The following is a 20,571-nucleotide window of genomic DNA, read 5'->3' as shown; positions in this document are numbered from 1 at the left end:
GAGCTCTGAGGAAGAAGGGACCCCCTTCGAAACGCGTCAGCTGTACTGAACACCTACTCCCCTGATGGGACTCATGTTAGCTTCAAGTCCCTGTGAGGACTTACATGCCTGATTTTATTCGCTGTTTGTGAGTATATTTTTTACAATTAATAAATTTTGGTTACTGAGGTAATGCGCAAGGTTGGTGCGCTTCTCGTTTTCATTTCATTCTGCTCTTTTACCATGTAGACATATATAAAATGTTGTAGAATGTTTTCTGCATGTCAGACTCTATCTCTGTGATAGCTCAGCAAATCAGAAATATCAGGAGCCATTTTGCATAAAATTCAAGAGTTTGCTTCACAGGACTCTGCTATTTGCCTGATAAGCATATCCTTTTTATCATAAGGTTGTGGCTAGTTTAAAGATTAGCACTTATATAACAGCAAAGAGAAGAATTAGTCTAACCTTTTATCAAAAGGAATGCATCTTCATATATCTGTCCCTTTGTTTTGAATCTTTAACGAATAATCTTTTATTGTAAGATAAACACTCTACAAATGATGTTGTTCTGTAAGGGATTGTCTAATGGTATGTTATCTACAAATGCTATATTAATTGATGTAATATACCTTAATGCTTGTATTCTGTATTTCTAGCCTTATCAAATGACACATTGAGTGTATTCTTATGCAGAACTGATACAGGAGGATTGCTTTAAAATAATGTTCTCTTTTAATTTTACTTTGCTGGTGTTACTGTTTTAATTATTTATTTCACTATTTATTTTCAGTTTTTTGTTCCAAGAATTAAGTATCAAAACTTGCAATGTTGAAAACAATCTCCTGGTCATTTACAATTAGTTGGCTGGTTACAGATTATGTTGATGTTGTTTACATACTATGTTAGGTCAAGGGTTACCTAGTTAGAGATAATGAAAATACATGGTAAGTCAAGTAACATTCTAGATTGTGATCACTAGTTGATGGTTAACAAGTGAGTCTTCATGTTGATATATTGTAGTTGCTAGTTCACGCAGCGGTGGAAATTCAGTTTTGATTAGAATGTATTGATCAACCCTGAGAAAATATTGTGTTGTTTTATTGCACTGCCCAAAGTAACATGCAGAAAAATGCTGTTGGTAACCTTCAATACCTTTTAATGGCTGCATACTGCCCAAAGGTAAACTTGAAGTGGTTCTAAAACCTTAAGGTGTTTCACCTTAATGCATTCTATACATTAAGGTGAAAAACCTTCTGTGCTGAAGGATGCCACCCAACCCCCCTTTTACTTATCTGAGCCTGATCCAGTCCAGCAGTTCTTGCTGCTGTTTCCCTCCTCCCTGGGCAGATTGATAGAAGCAAGAGACGTTGGCTTCCTCTGCTGTCAATCAAATGCTGTTCCAAGCCTGTGGGGGGCGCTCCGGAGCTAGCCCACATGGGTGTTGCTTTCCATGGGGGCACTCCCTGAGGAAGAGGAGCTTGGAGCACAGGCAGGGGACTCCAGAAGAGGAGGATTCAGGCTGCTCTGTGGAATACAATTGCACAGAAAGGGTAAGTAAGACATGTTTGTTATTTTAGTAAAAAAAAAAAAAAACAAGTTTTATGTGCTTTAAAGGTGCAGCAGGGAAAACATAAACCTTGTGCAAGTCGGGGCCAAAAATTTCTCAGTTGTGAGATATATATATATGCACAGCAAGTGGTCTTGCAGCACAAAGCATAGATTTAAATTAATGTTCAGCAAAACTTGAACCAATTGGCAATCTGAAATTTAATAAAATTACAGTTTATGCTGCAAACTTTCTTGCTGTGTATTTGTATGCCTGAGCCCTCGGTGAGGCTTTGTTTGCAGTTACTGAACCACAGGATGCCAGGGCTCAATCTATATGTGTGTGTATATATATATATATATATATATATATATATATATATATATACACAGGTGAAACTCGAAAAATTTGAATATTCATTAAGTCCAGGGTCAACGCAGCCGTCTACCAGGAGATTTTGGAGCACTTCATGCTTCCTTCTGCAGACGAGCTTTATGGGGATGCTGACTTCATTTTCCAGCAGGACTTGGCACCTGCCCACACTGCCAAAAGCACCAAAACCTGGTTCAATGGCCGTGGGATTACTGTGCTTGATTGGACAGCAAACTCACCTGACCTGAACCCCATAGAGAATCTATGGGGCATTGCCAAGAGAAAGATGAGAGACATGAGACCGAACAATGCAGAAGAGCTGAAGGCCGCTATTGAAGCATCCTGGTCTTCCATAACACCTCAGCAGTGCCACAGGCTGATAGCTTCCATGCTACGCCGCATTGAGGCAGTAATTGCTGCAAAAGGGGCCCAAACCAAGTACTGAGTACATATGCATGCTTATACTTTTCAGAGGTTCGATATTGTTCTATGTACAATCCTTGTTTTATTGATTGCATGTAATATTCTAATTTTCTGAGATTGTGGATTTGGAGTTTTCATGAGCTGTAAGCCATAATCATCCCAATTATGACAAATCACAGCTTGAACTATCTTGCTTTGCATGTAATGAGTCTATCTCATATATTAGTTTCACCTTTTAAGTTGCATTACTGAAATAAATTAACTTTTGCACGATATTCTAATTTTTTGAGTTTCACCTGTAGATATACAGTATATATAGAGAGAGATTCCAGAACCAAAATTGTTATTTATTGATCATATAAAAATAACAATCTACAGGCATCCCTGATTACCTAAATATAAACTGGACATAAAATATGTACTATTATTATTCATAAAAAAAAACAAATAAAAATCAAGGTAATGATGCCTTGTGGTGAAAGAGATGGTGAGCATATAACAGCACTCAAACAAAGAGACATACTGGATACATGAATCGAATGCTCTTTCACTACAAGGGTTAAAGCATAACCTTGATCATTATTTATTTCTTTAACAATAATCATTGTACATATTCCATTCTATGCCCTTTGTATTTCAGATCTCCCTTGGAGTAGGAAACACTCAACTGTACTCTGATTGGGAATCATTGTATTTCACCTGTTGTCAGTTCTTTGTTAGTTGCATTTCTCTATCACCAATGATTACTTTATATATAATGTTCAATAATCATAATGTTATTTCCAGTCTCCAGCTTAAGATGTCTGAAATGCTTGAAACATTGCTGTATATTGTAACTTCCCTATGAGCAATAAATAGTGCTCTGTGTTGCAGCCCTCTCTTCCTTTTGTTTACTGTTGGTGAAACGGTTGCCACCTCATCCCTTTAAAATGGAACACATATTAACCACTTGCCCTCCTGAGGATTTACCCCCCTTCCTAACCAGGCCATTTTTTGCTTTATGGTGCTGCGTTACTTTAACTGACAATTGTGCGGTCATGAAATGCTGCACCGAAATAAAATTTACGTCCTTTTTTTCCCACAAATTGAGATTTCTTTCGGTGGTATTTTATTGCCTGTGCATTTTTTATTTTTTGAGCTATAAAAAAAAGTCTGACAATTTTGAGAAAAAAAAACTATATTTTTGATTTTTTTTTTTGCTATTAAACACGTGTAGTAAAAAAATTAAAAAAATCTAACTTTGTAATAAATTTACACCAAAATGTATTCTGCTACATGTCTTTGCTAAAAAAAATCCCATTATGTGTATATGAATTGGTTTATGTGAAAGTTATTGCATTTACAAATGGAGGTATATATACTGGAATTTTTTTAAATTTTTACTAGTAATGGTGGTGATGAGCGACTTATAGCAGGACTGCGAGACTGCGGTGGACATTCTGACACTGGGGGACCTGACTTGGTGTCACTGACATCCCCAGTGACACCAATACAGTGATCAGTGCTAAAAAAAAGCACTGACACTGTACTAATGGCACTGGGCAGCAAGGGGTTAATATGAGGGGCAATCAAACGGTTAACTGTGTTCATGGAGTGTTTTACTAGGGGGCTGTGTCAGTGTGCTTTATTGTAATCACACTTCTCTGGATGGCTGTGCTGGGCAAAATCACGTATATATACGTGATTTTGCGCACCCGTGCCGCCCGGTAGCAGTATTTCTGCTATAGGGCGGATGGGAAGTGGTTAATTAAATGGGTTCTGAGGTTAATTTAATGCAGATAAAGAACTAAGGGACTTCAATTGCCACCTTAACCAGTCACAGAACCTGTGTAATTCATATGTGTTCCTTATTGGCTGACTGGCTGTGATTGACAAAAGCGTGGGTCAATGGCTCCTGCTTGCTGTCTCAGCCAATGAGGAGGCAAAAACCTGAGACAGCCAAGGCTGTCATTCACATCACTGGATCTCAATGGGGTTCAGGTAAGTAATGAGGGTGATAGGGGCACTGCTGCACACAGAATGTTTTTTACCTTCAGGCATAGAATGCGTGAAGGTAAAAAACCCTTAGCCTTTACAACCACTTTAAGCATAGATGGAAGCCTCTCCTTCAGGCAATGACCTGGTCAACTGACCCATCACTAAGGCCTAAACAGACACTTTAGTCATGTTCACATACAAACACTACTCCCTTGCAGCATGGCTATCTCCTGTTGACTAGCTAGAGCAGGGGTGTTAAACTGGGGGCTCTCCAGCTGTTGTGAAACTACAAGTCCCATCATGCCTCTACTCTTGGGAGTCATGCTTGCAACTGTCAATCTTGCAATGGTACTTGTAGTTTGGCAACAGCTGGAGGGCAGCCAGTTTGACACTTGTGAGCTAGAGTGATTGCCTTTTCTGGGGCAACACCCATCTGCCAATCAGTCTCACACCTGGTCAGAGATTCTTTTTGGGCTAAACCATGCTTAATCTCTACCTTTACACAGTAACAGAGTATCAGTCTGTTACACATGCCCCACCTTTGTTTCAACCCGAGGGGGGGGGGGGGTCAGAACACACAAGCGACCAACCTCAGATCCATATGAACTTTCTCAAAACTTGTTTCTGCCTTGGCTTTTAACCCTTTTGCTGGCACAGACATCTACCATATGTCAGCAGAAACACTCACTTTTAAACATGTTACATTTGTTCTGAAGCCTGTCAGTTTTCAATTAGAAGTAGTTTGGGCAGCAGTAAAGCAATCTGGTCACTTCTACAGGCTGCATAATGTGCCTCCCCCCCCCCCCCGTTCTCTGGCACAAGTTGCTTAAACACAAAGTTTAAAATGCAATATATAAATAAAATCCAAAAACAACACCCCAAAAAATGTCAAGGCCCTGCTCCCATGTGCACATCTATAAAAACATGTGTTTTGGGTGCACCTAAGTACGAATGCAACAACTGCACCCCACATATTGCTGTGCATGCTGGAGTGCAAGTAATAATTCTAGGGCCATCATTTATGGTTAACTCTAAACTGATAATGGGTAAATGCTTTTAAAGAGTCACCTATAGACATTTTGAAGTTCTTTATATTGTCACTGTTTAACGGGCAAAAGCAGCTTTAAGGCTTGACATGTTTCATATTTATTCAATTATCCAAATTCATCTTTTATATTTAAAGAAAAATGAGTAATACACTGTGTTTGGATGCACTAAAATTTAGTTTAGTGTATTTTTTCTGAAAATATATTTTTGATAAACTTTTGGGTAATATTCTGGTACAAAATATTGCAATTAACACCAATCTATTCTCCAGTACCTCTGTTTTCAGAAAATATATCTTGTTTTGGAGGTTTCACTAATCTTCCCCATGTATTCACCTGTATGCATTTTACTATGTGCGCAAAAGTGGGGGGGAAGATGGCCTTAACAGTTAAAGAGTTAGAACTATGGATATATTTGCTAGGACTGCTTCCATGAATAATGTCTAGTAAATGTATTCTTGGTCCTAACAGCTACTGAACTGGACGTGGTATCTTCGTGGGTGACACTAGGACTCCTTGGCAGGGACAGCATTCTGTATGTTTCTCTAATTATATGGCCTTTATGGAGTTAGGCAGTAGCAACACTTTACAAGTGTCAGTGAGGCTTTGAGAAACTGGGAGAAATAACCTTTCAAAACTCATCTTCAGGTGTATTATATGAAAATGTTTACCTTTGTTTGGCTCAGCTTGACTCAAGCCTTTTTAATGTACCATTCAGGCCATTATTATCTTTAGCACTACCTTCGTGGTCTCTAGTCTATAGTCTTCCTTTGTCCACTGGGCTCATTCTCATTCTCCTTGAGCCTCTTGGACTGTGGGAAACCCTTCTCCAAACTAACATCCATCATTGTACAACCCAGAATCTCTATCTATGCCACTACCAAGGAGCAATCACCCAGATCCCTAAAACTGTCAGCCCCTTTTGTCATCTTAGACTGATATTCAGGAGCATAAAGCCCTTCATTTTTCCCCCCTCAGTAACCAGATTATCAGAAATAGGCAAAGTGATTCTATTTTTATCTTTGTCAGATACAACTATTTATTTTTCTTACTCAGCTTTCAGCAGGGCAGTGACTGCAGAGGGAATAGACTGAGAAAAGGAGTTATCTCCCACATCAACCCCACAAAACACCAATTTATTTGTCATCAGGCACTCTGCAGGCAGTTGTTTGACATTTGGCATTTACCCAGGGCAATAAAGTCTCTATCAATACTTCTACCTGGTGTAAACCACTCTCACATGACTTGCCAGTCTCCACATTAAAAATGTATCTTGTCTCACTTCAATACAGGGACTTTATTGGGTTTGTTAACAGAACCCACATTTGAATCAATGACCTTGGTTTCTTTTCCCACTTTCTGTGCACCCTGGCACTTTTACCAACACTTCACTTTAATTGAATACAGACTCTTGAATCCCTTCCCTGGTTACTAACAGGATCTCTGTCATTTCCTCATCATATCTTAGCCCTTCCATCTTGTGAAGTTTGTGTGCTGCTGTAGCAAGCATACCCTTGACTATAAGCTGGTCCACAGCACCCTAAGCTTGAATAACAAATTGTTTTCCCACATACTGTTACATATAGAGGCTGACTGTTACACATGAGAGGTGAGATAACTCTTGTGCATGCACAGGAGTTCATTTATCCCGTCACACAAGTACTGTGCTATGGAAGTTAACTGAGTTGCGTATGCTCAGCTCGGTGTAAATTCTACAGAAGACTTCAAGCAGGCAGGTAGGTTTATTTTACTGCAGAAGAGCCTGTCTGGTTGTAAATTTTCGTTTTAGACATTAGCTCCCCTTAAAAATATAGAACTTACATACATATACATAGTGGCATTCACACACTTCTTTACCTATTCCCTATTTATTATTTCATGAGGGATGTCCAAGCCAATATAATTTGTGACATATCATGCAGTAAAGTCCACTTTTCAAAACTAATACAGCTAAACCACATGAAGATTTTCTGCTTATTTGCCTTTCAGAGCTTTAAATATCAGATATTATTGCTTTGGCAAAACCAGCAATCAAAATGTCACCACAATCACATTTTTATGGATAAAATCTCCTACTTAATGTAGTTTCCTAAAGAAATTCTATATGCTATATTAGTTTAGCAGTATTAACAAAAAAGCATGTCTTTGTAAATGCTGCATGCTCACTTTATATTTTAAATTAAGTATATAATAGAATTTCTCATTTGTAAGTACAGTAAGAACATTCAGCATGGTATTTTTGGCTTACAAATAATGTGTGTTTTCCCCATATGTTGTTTACTGTATATTTGGATAATGTACAATCCATTTTACTTAGAGTTGTTTTTAATTAAAAAAATGGGAAAAAGTTGAGACATTGTATATCTTTAAATTGCTTTTCCTCTTATAAAATGGATTGAACCTTGACAAATAATATGCTCTGTAAAAGCACATATTTAAGGCATGTGCTTATTTATTGCTTTTTGTAATAGGCTGTAACATTAACGGCAAAATCCACCCAAGCATTAAAAAGATAATCAAAAACTAAAGAAACTTGTGTCAAAACAAAATCATGCTGGAAATACAGCAATGGAAGGGTGTCAGTAAAATTTACAGTCATATTTGATAGTTGTATTTTAGTATCTTTCTCTTAATGTAATATGCTGAGATGAAATTCTCGTTAAATTACAGCCAGTTAATGATTTTGTGTACCAATAATATATTATAATTTGCTTTTGATATTTTTTATGTGCAAGCAACTAAACTTGACTCAGTGCTTGGACTTTAAATTAAAATTTACATTTACATTTTTTTCTATTGTATTTAATTGCAGAATCTTACCAGACTCATGCACTATTCATAAAGTATGCTGATGCTACTCATACAATAATGTATAGTAAATGTTTACAGTTATAATTTTTTATAATGCTGACATTAAAACAAGTTAGAAAACCGCAGTAAGACTGTGCTTTTTTGCTCACATTTCCTTCAACTCTGCTTTTTAGCATGCACAGTTTCTTACAAGCAATCTATGTCAGTGCCATACTAACTTTATAACTCTTTGTTTTTTTAACAAGCTTTCCTGATTTGTTTTTGCTGCTAACTAAAATCAGAACTTTATATGCATTCAAACCTAGATACATTTAATATGCAATTCTTTGTTAAACAGTTGGCCATATTTGTACAATATTTTTATATTGATATCATAATCATAACTATGTCTTTCTATTAGCCAAATATTAATTTTTTTGCTGGAGACAGCAGCAGCCCTTATTTATAACAATGTTAGGTCTAACAACACAGGTTTTCAATGTACTGAGAGCATGGCTAGGCCAAAACATGAGTCAAGTTCCCATGTTAGTTCCAATGCAAAATTTGAACATGACCACTGTACAGGATCTATACCTCCTGGCAAACCAGCAATTACCCAGGATGTATGAACTGATCAGTTGTAACTTATCTGACTTTAGCCTTGGTCTTTCCATCTCAGGCCTCTATCTCTCCATTTTGGGAGATATAGAGATCTTTCTCTCTTTCTCTAGTGCTAGTCCTGCCACAATTTCTAATCAAACCTCAGAAGGACAATCATGTGCAAAACTCAAGAAGGTCGTTCCTAGTTCCTCTGCAGGCGTTCATTGAATAGCAGCTGAAAGTCACAGTCATTATTTATTATTTTTATCAATTTATGAACTCACCAGCCATTCCCACATTTTCTTTCGACATTCTTTTGTTCTGCCCTCACACCATGGCAATTGCTTTATAATTCAGCACTGCTCACAGCTTCAAACAGGGCTGTAGATAATATTTTTCTGGGGGGGGGGGGGGTCATCTTGCAGCTGAGCTGCATTTTTACCACTCCCCCACCAACTTCTCCCCCTTGAAGGAAGGAAGGGAGGGGTAGGTGGAAGGAAGGAAGGAATTAAGAGGTGGGTGGATGGAAGGAAGGAAGGAAGGAAGGAAGGAAGGAAGGAAGGAAGGAAGGAAGGAAGGGAGATGTGAGTGGAAGGAAGGGGTGGGTGGAAGGAAGGAAGGGGTGGGTGGAAGGAAGGGAGGGGTGGTTGGAAGGAAGGAAGGGTGGGTGGAAGGAAGGGGTGGGTGGATGGAGGGAAGGAAGGGGTGGATAGAAGGAAGGGGTGAGTGGAAGGAAAAGAGGGGTGGGTGGATGGATGGAAGGAAGGGGTGGATGGGAGGAAGGAAGGAAGGAAGGAAGGAAGGGGTGGATGGAAGGAAGGAAGGGAGGGATGAGTGGAAGAAGGGGGTGGGTGAAAGGAAGGAAGGGAGGGATGGGTGGAAGGAAGGAAGGGGTGTGTGGATGAAAGGAAGGGAGGGGTAGAAGGAAGGAAGGGGTAGATGGAAGGAAGAGTGGGTGGAAGGAAGGAAGGGGTAGATGGAAGGAAGGGAGGGGTTGGTGGAAGGTTGGGTTGGATGGAAGGGTGGGTGGGTGGAAGGAAGGGGTGGATAGAAGCAAGGGATGGAAGGAAGGGGTGAGTGGATGGAAGGAAGTACGGAAGGAAGTTGTGGGTGGAAGGAAGGAAGGGTATGTGGAAGGAAGGAAGGTAGGTGTGGGTGGAACGAAGGAAGGAAGGAAGGGGTGAGTGGATTGGAGGAAGTACGGAAGGAAGTTGTGGGTGGAAGGAAGGAAGGGTGTGTGGAAGGAAGGGGTGGATGGAAGGAAGGGAGGGGTGGGTGGAAGGAAGGGGTGTGGGGAAAGAAGGGAGGGAGGGGTGGAAGGAAGGAAGGAAGGAAGGAAGGAAGTGGTGGGTGGGTGGAAGGGAGTGGTGGGTGAAAGGGAGGGAGGGGTAGGTGGAAGGAAGGAAGGGAGGGGTGGGTGGGTGGGTGGAAGGAAGGAAGGGAGGGGTGGGTGGAAGGAAGAGAGGGAGCGGTGGAAGGAAGGAAGGTAGATTGGACTCACATGCTCAGACTCATCAGAGCTACTGGCTGCTGTGTTCAGTTTCCCACCCGCACATCCTCTAAAGCTGCACGGACTGGAGTGTGGTCGAGCACAGGGGGAGGCAGAGCAGATCAAGCCTCTCTCCCCTCTTCTGCTTTTGGTGCAGAGGATGGAAGGAGGGGCTGGGCAGTGAGAAAAACACAGCGGCGGTGGGGAAGAGGGGGGGCAGAAATAAAACTGAACCATCAGGTATGATCTGTGCAGTCGTGGGGGTTGTGACAAGCAGCGATCTCCTGTATGGCTTTCAAAAAAGCAGTTGGAAGCTGCTTCTCTTCCTCTCCCTCCTGTGGCTTCCACCTGCTTCATTGAAAGCCATACAAGAGATTGCTGCTTGTCACTGCCACCACCGCCGCCCCTCCCACATACAGCCCTAGTCCTGCCACTGCTCGCCGCCCCCACCTAATTTCCACTCGTGGGCGAGTGGAAATTTTGAGTGCTGCAGGGATGGTTGGCAACTCTGCTCTGACCTCCCCCTTATCTACGCCCCTGACTTCAAATGTTTTGTTATTTCTGCATTACACTTCATTATTCTATTGTGCAGGTTAAATTATCAATACTATCCTTTTATTAGGGTTCAGTGCTCATTGGAATGAACATTTACAATGGTATAAAGGCTAAAGAGGATCAGATTTCAACAGAAAAAAGAGTATTTCCATTTTGTATTATATTACTGACAATTGATTTCATCTATGAATTCTATGGAGAATTTTTTAATTACTTTTTTTACAGATTGTATATCTATAAATTCCCATACAGTTAAGGACAAAGATGAAATTTTCAGAAATTTCCAGACTCATACACCAAAGTCCAGCTCCCAAAATCTACCAATTTCCCCAGCAAAGCCTCCCTCAATAGCAAGTACACCTTCTTTCCACTGGGTCTTTTCCTCTTTCCTGTCCTCAAAAATGTTATGGGGATTGTGGGGGGAACTTATCCGAATCTAGAAGCCCAATTTATAATAAGGGAGCCCCCAGATATCTGCTGCTACCATGAAAATGTCCTTTATTAATAAAAATAAATAACATTCCACTATGCAAATTCAATATTAATTACATCATCCAGCAATGCAGATCCTGCTCAATCACACTGACTTTCTGCCCAAAGATGTTGCCTCATCACGTAGTGATATTTCAACACCACCATTATGACTCAACATCTGAAGATGTTAAACAATCACACTCCTGAAGCAAAAATGAGAGATCTCTGGCTGGCTGGGGTATGTAAGCAAACCAGCTGGGAATCCTGGGTGACATCATTAATCTAATATGGTAATGTCTTTTAATGGTGGTAGCACCTGTGTTTGTGCCAAAGCTGTTTCCAAACAGAATTTACTGTGATTAGTAGATAGGTTAAGAAAGAAATGGAAAGAACTATCTGGACAGGGGTAATTCTTTGGTAGGGATGGATAAGGAGGGATGGATTGAAGGTTAATTAGGTTTAGTTGGACTGTCTATGTTTTGATACATTGTTTACTGTTGTGTTATGTATTGAAATAAAATCTAATAAAAGATATTAATAAAAAAAATAAAAAAACAAACAGAATTTACGAGGCTCTACATTGCTGGGTGACATGATTGATGTTATATTCACCGCAAGGGACAATGTTTACCTTTTTTTGGGAGGGAGGCATATTTTTTAATGAAGAACTTTTTTAGTGTAGGTGCCATTTTTACTTTCAAATATTTGGGAAATGAGTAAGTAGGGGTACTAACAACCTATACTCATTCCTGCAAGAGCATGGTTATTGTTGGAAGGAGTGGGGAAACAATAGGCTCATTGCCTTCCCTATACTGGCCACCCAGGCTGCATACCTAAATAAGGGGGACTCCATGACATTTTTTTTATGTCTTTTTTTAAGAGACGGTACACATTCCCTTTTAGGGACTGAGTACAGGGTACATAAGTATCCCTTCTCAACTCATTCCAAACAAAAATTATATAACTATTTAACTACATCCATACCATGAAAAAGTCCTTTTTAAAAATATAAACCCCCCAAAAAGATAAACAATTCCCCTCTATGTAAATCTATCATAAACCCTGTCCATCAATGTAGATACCATGTCAGTCACAATGATCCAACACCTAACAAGGTCACTGCTGCCACAAGGACCAATTTTACCATGATTTTTCCCCACTGCACTACTGTCACAAATTGACAGAGCCCCAGCAGGATTCTGTTTATAAACAAACAGGCTGGAGATCCTGGGTGACACCATCGACTAGGGATCTGTCATTTAGTGCTGGTAGTGTTTTTTTTTTGTCACATTCAAAAGATTAACTCTTCACTTCCATAACTTCACATGCAGATTTAGGACATCCCCAAGCATTTTATTTAAATAATGAGTGTACTGTCAATAATTTTACCTTTTAAGTCACATTAAAAGACCCTCTCCCCACTGTATGCAATTTTTTAAATGTTTTATGATACTTGTCCTCTGTGACACCCATGCACATTGTTAACAATAACTTACAAGTTAGCCTTTAAAAAGCCAGAAAAATAAGATTCAGCTCCCATAAACTTCAGTAGGGTTCTGCAATAATTTTGGTGTTCGCTGACTTCCTTCTGAGTTTGCTGATCCTCCTGCAAATTGAAACTTGCTTGGTTTGCACATCCTGAGCACTGAATTGTACTCCAACACATATTTTGCAGACATGGTTCAAAATTGATCTCATTGAGAGGATGGTGCATATAGACAGGAAATGACTGAAAAAGGCTGGAGAAGGCCAGCTGCCCTGAGCAGCAAAAAAAATTTACTCCCCTTCCTGACCAGGCCATTTTTTGCATTACGGCGCTGTGTTACTTTAACTGACAATTCCATGGTCATGCAACGCTGCACCCAAATGAAATTTACGTCCTTTTTTTCCCATGAATTGAACTTTCTTTTGGTGATATTTGATCATATGTGCACTTTTTTTATTTTTTGCGCTATAAGCAAAAAAAGACCAACAATTTTGAGAAAAAAACTATATTTTGCCCAGTAAAAAAAAAAGAAAAATCAAATGTTGTCATAAATTTAATCTAAACTGTATTTTGCTACATATCTTTGCTAAAAAAAAATCCCAATGCATGTAAATTAATGGTTTACGTGAAAGTTATAGCGTTTACAAATGGGGGTATAGATAATGGGATTTATTTTCTACTAGTAACGGCGATGATCAGTGACTTTTAACAGGACTGGCGGACATTCTGACATGGGGGGAACTAACTTGGTGCCACTGACACCCAAGTGACACCAATACAGTGATCAGTGCTAAAAAAAAAAGCAATGACACTGTACTAATGGCACTGGACAGGAAGGAGTTAATGTGAGTGTTTTACTAGGGGGTGGGGGGTGTGTTCTTCACTGTAAGGACACTAATCAGGATGGCTGTACTGTTAACAGCCATCCCGAGCAGTGTGCTCGAGCTGACAGGTAGGAAGACTGTTTATAAACAAAACAATCTTCCTCCCCTCTGGAGATGCTCGGTAATCATGATACAAATGGCGATGCAAGTAGGGCGCAGGCTTGGCTCACGTGCGCCCCCTACCCGGACATACAAAATCATGTTATATATACGTCATTCTGCGCACAGGTTCCACCCTGTAGCAGTATATCTGCTATAGGGCGGTCCTTAAGTGGTTAAAGGACCAGTTCAGGTCTAGTCTATTCACACTGTTGTCAATCAAACCCTGATGAAGGGGGTGCTCTTTGACCCCCAAAATGCAGAGGCTACTTTTTGGATTGTCACCCTGACTTTATTGGAATAAAGATTTATCTGGACCTTTTAACAGTAGTGTGGGGCTTCAATTTCCATTTTTGTTAGCATTTATGCTATGGGCGTGTTTATTCAATGATAACTTTGTCATTAGTTAAGATAAAAAAGTAAAAAATACATTATATCACTTCTGGGGCAAACAATCATACCACAACTAAAAAAGGGTGTGTTTTCTACTTTAACCAGTATCAGGAGTACAGTAATAATCTAAATAATAAAATGTGTCATATTACATATCCAGAATTTATTACATTTAATTAATTTACCTATGGCTCAAATTAATCTCAGAAAGTTTACCTTAGTTATAGACACTTTTATTTGTATTTTTTTTTAGCTACTTTTATTTTTTAGTGATTTTTATAAGCTGAAACCTCTTCAATTTGGATTATCAATGACTCAAATGGAAAGGATTTTGTTTTTTTACAATCTGCCTAATGCAGCAGATAATTTTTGGAGAAGTTCCTTAATTACAAACAGCTAAATTATCCAATTTGAATTACTCTGTAATTATTTCACCTGCTCATGGAGGGAAATACTGAAGCCATGGACAAAAAGAACACTAAAAGTATTATAATTTGTAAAGTTACCTAAAACATCCATTATAAACATTTGTAGGTCTTATTAACCCAAAAGTTTTATCACAGACTAAAATATTCTTTTTGTCCATGTTTTTGACTTCATATTATCAGAAATATTGACTGTTGGGCTGTGGAGTGTATAATTGAGAGACAGTTGAGAATGCTATAGGTACAATATTTATTACGTCAGTTAAGTATTTCGCTGTCACAGAAAAGAGGCAGCACATTTTGGGAGGTCATCATTTCCCCTTGGTCAGGGTTGAGAAATATAATAACAGAAACTTCTATCTGTAAAAATATTATAGTAAAAAAAATCTATCTTATGGTTAACAACTCTGTCTAGGTGTCTTGTTCTCTCTTTCTGTCTCTGACTTTGTCTTGTTGTATTATTCTTTTTAAAATTTAATTAACATTAATTTATTTGGCTAAATATAATCAAATGGTGCTGAACAGACTTCAAGAAAGTTTTAGCATGGGGATATTTAGGTATGAAAAATATAGAATTCTTCTAAAAGTTAAATTACAATAGGTTAGGCAAATTTTATTTTTAAAGTTTGCAGTGCAATAATGGTGTTTTACATTTTAAAAATCATTTGTAAACCGTTTATTTTACAAATATAGTTAGGTACTTCCATAATACATTTTTGGCAATCTATGAACTGACTAGACATGCCATTCAAAATTTTCATTGGGGGGTTGCTTTTCAAGTCTATTATTAATAGATCATCCATAGAAATATCTATCCAAGTGCTGCTGCAGCTATCACATATACGAATTGGTAAACTGCAATATAATAAATGTTTGCTTTTGGGTTCAGTGCTGCTTTAATTGTAGAGCACATGTTAACTCATGGCCTTGAAAATTCAATATTCTTTCAAACAACCGTAAAGTGAATAAAAGTCTGACACATTTGTGCAATGGTCTTGAAAATGATACATCAGTTACATTTTGCTACCTTGCTAGTTGGGTTATATGCCAAATACGTGCAGGATAGTAACATCAATCAGTCATTTCAGTGTTACAGTAAGCATTTTCTAGACTGTAAAAAAGATAAATCAATTTGCAAACCGCTTTGAATTCTACTCTATGAACCCGCAAAGATTGACTCCATGCACCAGCAAAGATTAAATGTCACAAATTTACAAAAGTAACTAGGTTACATTAAAGTGTTTGAAAGAAATGAATGTATGTTACATATGAAATGAAACACAACGAAGGGTCACTTCAAATGTTGGGCTTTACATAAAAAGATATAAGAATAAATGATCATTTCATTGAACTTCTCAGGTTAATTAAATACTATTTTATCTGGCAAATAATTAATTTATCAAAGCATGAGAGTGTTTTCCTTCCCTTAATCACTTGCCTGCCATCCTATAGCAGATATACTGCTAGAAGGCAGCACGACTGCGCGAAATCACGTACATATACGTGATTTGCATCACTGGGTAGGGGGCACACGTGCGCCCCACCCTACCCATGCCGCTATTAGCTGCTTGGGGTGTCAATTACGGGTCCCAGCCAGCGATTCCCGCTGGCACTTGGTGATCGATGGCAGGGCTGAGAGGGGAGAGATCTGTGTGTAAACACAAAATCTCTCTCCTGTCAGCATGGACATGCTGCTTTTCTATCTCTCTGCACAGCAGAGAGAGGCAAAGCAGAATGTCTCCCAAGTAAAACAGCACACAGCACACAATGTAAAACACACAGTTAACCCTTTGATTGCCCCAGATGTTAACCACTTCCAGCCCAGTGTTATTAGTACAGTGTCGGTGCTTTTATTAGCTTTGATCACTGTATTAGTGTCACTGGGGATGTCAGTGGCAGTTAGTCAGTTCCCACCCAGTGTCAGAATGCCTGCCACAGTCCCACAGTCCCACAGTCCCACTATAAGTCGCTGATTGCCGCCATTACTAGTATAAAAAAATAAATAAATCAAAATTCCAGTATATATACCGCCATTTGTAGACGCTATAACTTTCACGTAAACCAATTAATATACACTTATTGTGATTTTTTTTTTTAGCTAAGACGCAGCAGAATACATTGCGGCATAAATTTATGAAGATATTTTGTTTTTTACACTTTTTTATTGGATATATTTTATAGCAAAAAGTCAAAAATATTGTTTTTGTTTTCCAAAATTGTTGGTATTAGTTTTTATTTTTGTGCAAAAAATTAAAAATGCAGAGGTGATCAAATACCACCAAAAGAAAGCTCTCTTTGTGGGAAAAAAATTACATAAATTTAATTTATTTACAGCATTGCATGACTGTACAATTGTCACTTAAAGTAATGAACGTATTTTGTATTCCTGGTCAGGAAGGAGGGTAAATCCTCTGGAGGGCAAGTAATTTAATTGAAATCTCATTCAATGCAAAAAACTAACACAGATTATTAATTCAAGGGTTAGTAACACATGATAGTGGAAGGGTGTTATATACACAAATCATCAACTTTCCATAGATAAAGTTAGAGACTTCCTGAAATAATCAGAGTATATATAGGATCTACAATCACTTTCTGTTTCATGACAACCTTCACCAGTAGAATATAGAGAGTCAACCTCCCCAGTGGAGCAATAAATAACAAAATTGAGTCTGATAGGGGTTCTGTTCAATTTTACTCTCTACTGAAAAAATACAAATAATGTTTTGGCTATGTATACACTCAAGTTAATAAAAAATATGTTAGCATTCTTTCGCAATATCTCAATGTGGTTGAGATCTGGTCTAAAGCTTGTCCAATTTAAAGTTTAATTTGTATCTGTGTAGATCAGTTGGCTGGTTTGGTATTTGTTTATTTTTGCTTGGCATTAGTTGTAGAAGGAAGGCTTCTTTAACTACTTGCCCTCCTGAGGATTTACCCCCCTCTCTGACCAGGCCATTTTTTGCGTTTCGGCACTGCATTACTTTAACTGACTATTGCACGGTCATGCAACACTGCACCCACGTTTGGTGGTATTTGATCGCCTGTGTCCTTTTTTATTGTTTGCGTTAAAAAAAAAATATTTTTTTTTTCCTTTTTGCTATTAAACGTGTCCAGTAAAAAAATTAAAAAAATGTAAAAAATCAAATTTCATCATAAATTTAGGCCAAAATGTATTCTGCTACATGTCTTTGCTAACAACAATCCCAATACATGTAAATTAATTGGTTTACGTGAAAGTTATAGTGTTTACATATGGCGATATAAATACTAGGATTTTTTTTTATTTTTACTAGTAATGGCAGCAATCAGTGACTTATAGCAGGACTGCGGGACTGTGGCGGGCATTCTGACACTGGGGGGAACTGGCTTGGTGTCACTGACATTGACACTTTGCTAATGGCACTGGGCAGGAAGGGGTTAACATATTTGGCGATAAAAGGGTTAACTGTGTGGTGTGTGTGTGTTTTACTGTGGCAAGCAAAAGGAAAAGGAGGGTGCCGGTTCAGTGTAGGTAACAACATAGAAACTTTATTTACAGATGACTTACATCTAAGACACCTTTGGTCACATTGCAGGATGTGATGTGTAGGCAGACCAGCGAGACCACAGTTCTCACGGATGGTAAGCCAATGATAGCTGCATAGCCTGGAATGAAGCCACTCGTGGACTAAAGGCGTTCATCCGTGTGTGCCTGCCGAGCGCAGAATACATTTGTTCATTGACTTGATGATCATTGCATATACAGTATACCACTGTTTTTTACTGTGGGGCTGTGTGTTTATGCTTCATTCTAAGCACACTGCTTTGCATGGCTGTGCTATGCAGAACCATGCAAAGCAGTGTGAAGGAGCTGACACAAACAAACAGTTCTCCCCCCCTGTTGGAGATGCCCTGGCCGTTTACATACGTAATTTTGCACACTTGTGCCGCCCTGCAGCAGTACTTCTGCTATAGGGCGGACTGGAAGCGATTAACCACTTGAACTCTAGAAGGTTTTACCTCCTTCATGTATTCTGCTACATGTCTCTGGTGAAAAAAAATCAGTGCATATTGATTGGATTGTAAGAAAGTTATAGTGTCTACAAACTATGGTGCACTGGAATTTTTATTTATTTCTTTTTTATATACTAGTAATGGTGATGATCACCAACCTATAGTGGAAGTGTGATAGTGTGGAAGGCAATCTGACACTGACAGACACTGGCTGGGAGGGACACTAACTGACTGACACTGACATCACCAGTGACACCAATAACGTAGTCAGTGATAATACCATACACTGTACTAATGACACTGGCTGGAAAGGGGTAACATCTACAGGCGATCAAAGGGTTAACTATCTGCCTAACAATGTGTCATGTGTGCTGTTTTTTACTAAATATCTGTTTGTTTCTTCTCCCTACAAAGCCTCTCTGTCAAAGCCCTGTGTTTTTGTCAACAAAGGGCTCTGGGCTGTGATTGTACTTAGCTGATCAGCAGGTCTCAGCCATAAATCATTGGCTGAAATCTGTTGACATAATCCTGCTGTGTTCAATCACCAGGCACGTGACTTCGGTTAAAGTAGTTCTAAAGCCTTAAGGTTTTTTAACCTTAACAAATTCTATGCACTGAGGTAAAAAACATTCTGTAGAGCAGGATCCACACAGGCCCCCTTATTCTTACCTGAACCCTATCCAATCCAGCGATATGCTCTTGCTGCTGCCTTTGCCTTCTCACTGGGCAGATTAACAGCAGCAAAAGCCGTTGGCTCCCACTACTCTCAATCATATGCTGTGACCACAGAGCTGGGGCGGGGCCAAGCCATCTGCTCTGTGTCAGTAGATAAAGCAGCGCAGGAGGGAGCTTGCATGGGTGCCCTCATGGAAAGTGGCCAAAGAGAAGGGGTCTAGAGCACTGGGAAAACTATTGTACAGAGCAGGTAAGTAGGACATGTTTGTTATTTTAATTTTTTTATTAAAGTGAAGGTTTAATGTCACTTTATTTCTTCTTTAAATTGTTATTCTTATTCAGTATTCTTTCTGATACACCCTCTCTTAACTCCAGTTTCTGTTGTAGGACTGGTGTCTTAACCTGGTTTATAAATAATACAGATTAAAAGTATGCACAAATCCAATAGCAGGCCTACAAACCCCTCACCTTTGAAGAGTCGTTAGTGACTTACATCAAAAAAATAAAAAGGGACACTATTCTTGGACTTTAATGGATGGTATCCATATAATGCTGTAGCATTATATGGAAATATCTAACAAACAACATTAAAATAGCCATGTACCCACCTTGAGGTCATTTATTGTACAAAAACAATAAATACTAAGTTAATAACCCCCATTAAAATCCCACCCACCATATACCCCAATATAAGGGGGGTCCTCTGTACAATTTGACTATGTACAATTTTACTATCATCCCCCAGGACAGTCAGTTCTACTGTCTGAATGGGGGGACATGTACACAATATGTTTGCCATATCAGCATGGATGTCACACCACTTTTAAAACCAGTCTAGTAATATTGTTCCCTGCCCATGCCCTTCTCTCTGACCTTTCCATCAAGATCAATAATATAACTATCAGTCCTTCCCCTTATACAGGGGTCCTAGGTGTAATACTGAACTCCGAGCTGTCCTTTCAGCCTCATATCCAATCACTGTCCCAGTGCGTTTCCCCCCTCTCATTAGGCACCTTCACTCCAAAACACATTCTGCTACTTCTTCTGAGTATGATGATACTACATGTGTGGGACTTTTTCGCTATCTGGGCTGATCAAATACCAGACGTTGTATCTTGTGTATCACACAAATTAACCAATTGTACACAAATAAATGGAATGGTCACCTCTATTTGAGTGGTCAGGGAATATAGCTTAGTGTAGAGTCACCTATAGCAATCCCAGGGGATGGCTGAGACTGGTATCCTACAGGAACATAGCCAGTCAGACATGCAGATGGGTCAGTTAAGGCAGCAGGCAGATACATGGTCAGTTAATAGGCAAAGGATCAGGCCAGACAGAGGCAACACTGCACTGGTG

The 20,571-nt window shown here is 39.1% G+C and overlaps 1 protein-coding gene across 50 annotated transcripts in view; it reads left to right on the top strand.

Annotated features, from left to right (window-relative positions):
• Window positions 1-20,571, top strand: part of TRDN (triadin) — a 974,263-nt gene that overhangs the window by 886,631 nt on the left and 67,061 nt on the right. The window lies entirely within an intron of this gene.

Source organism: Staurois parvus, unplaced genomic scaffold, assembly GCF_062004578.1.
Source record: "Staurois parvus isolate SC_StPar_1 unplaced genomic scaffold, SC_StPar_1.0 ptg000397l, whole genome shotgun sequence".
NCBI lineage: Eukaryota > Metazoa > Chordata > Amphibia > Anura > Ranidae > Staurois > Staurois parvus.
Note: the sequence above shows the minus strand (reverse complement) of the source record. Positions and strands in the feature narration are given on the sequence as shown.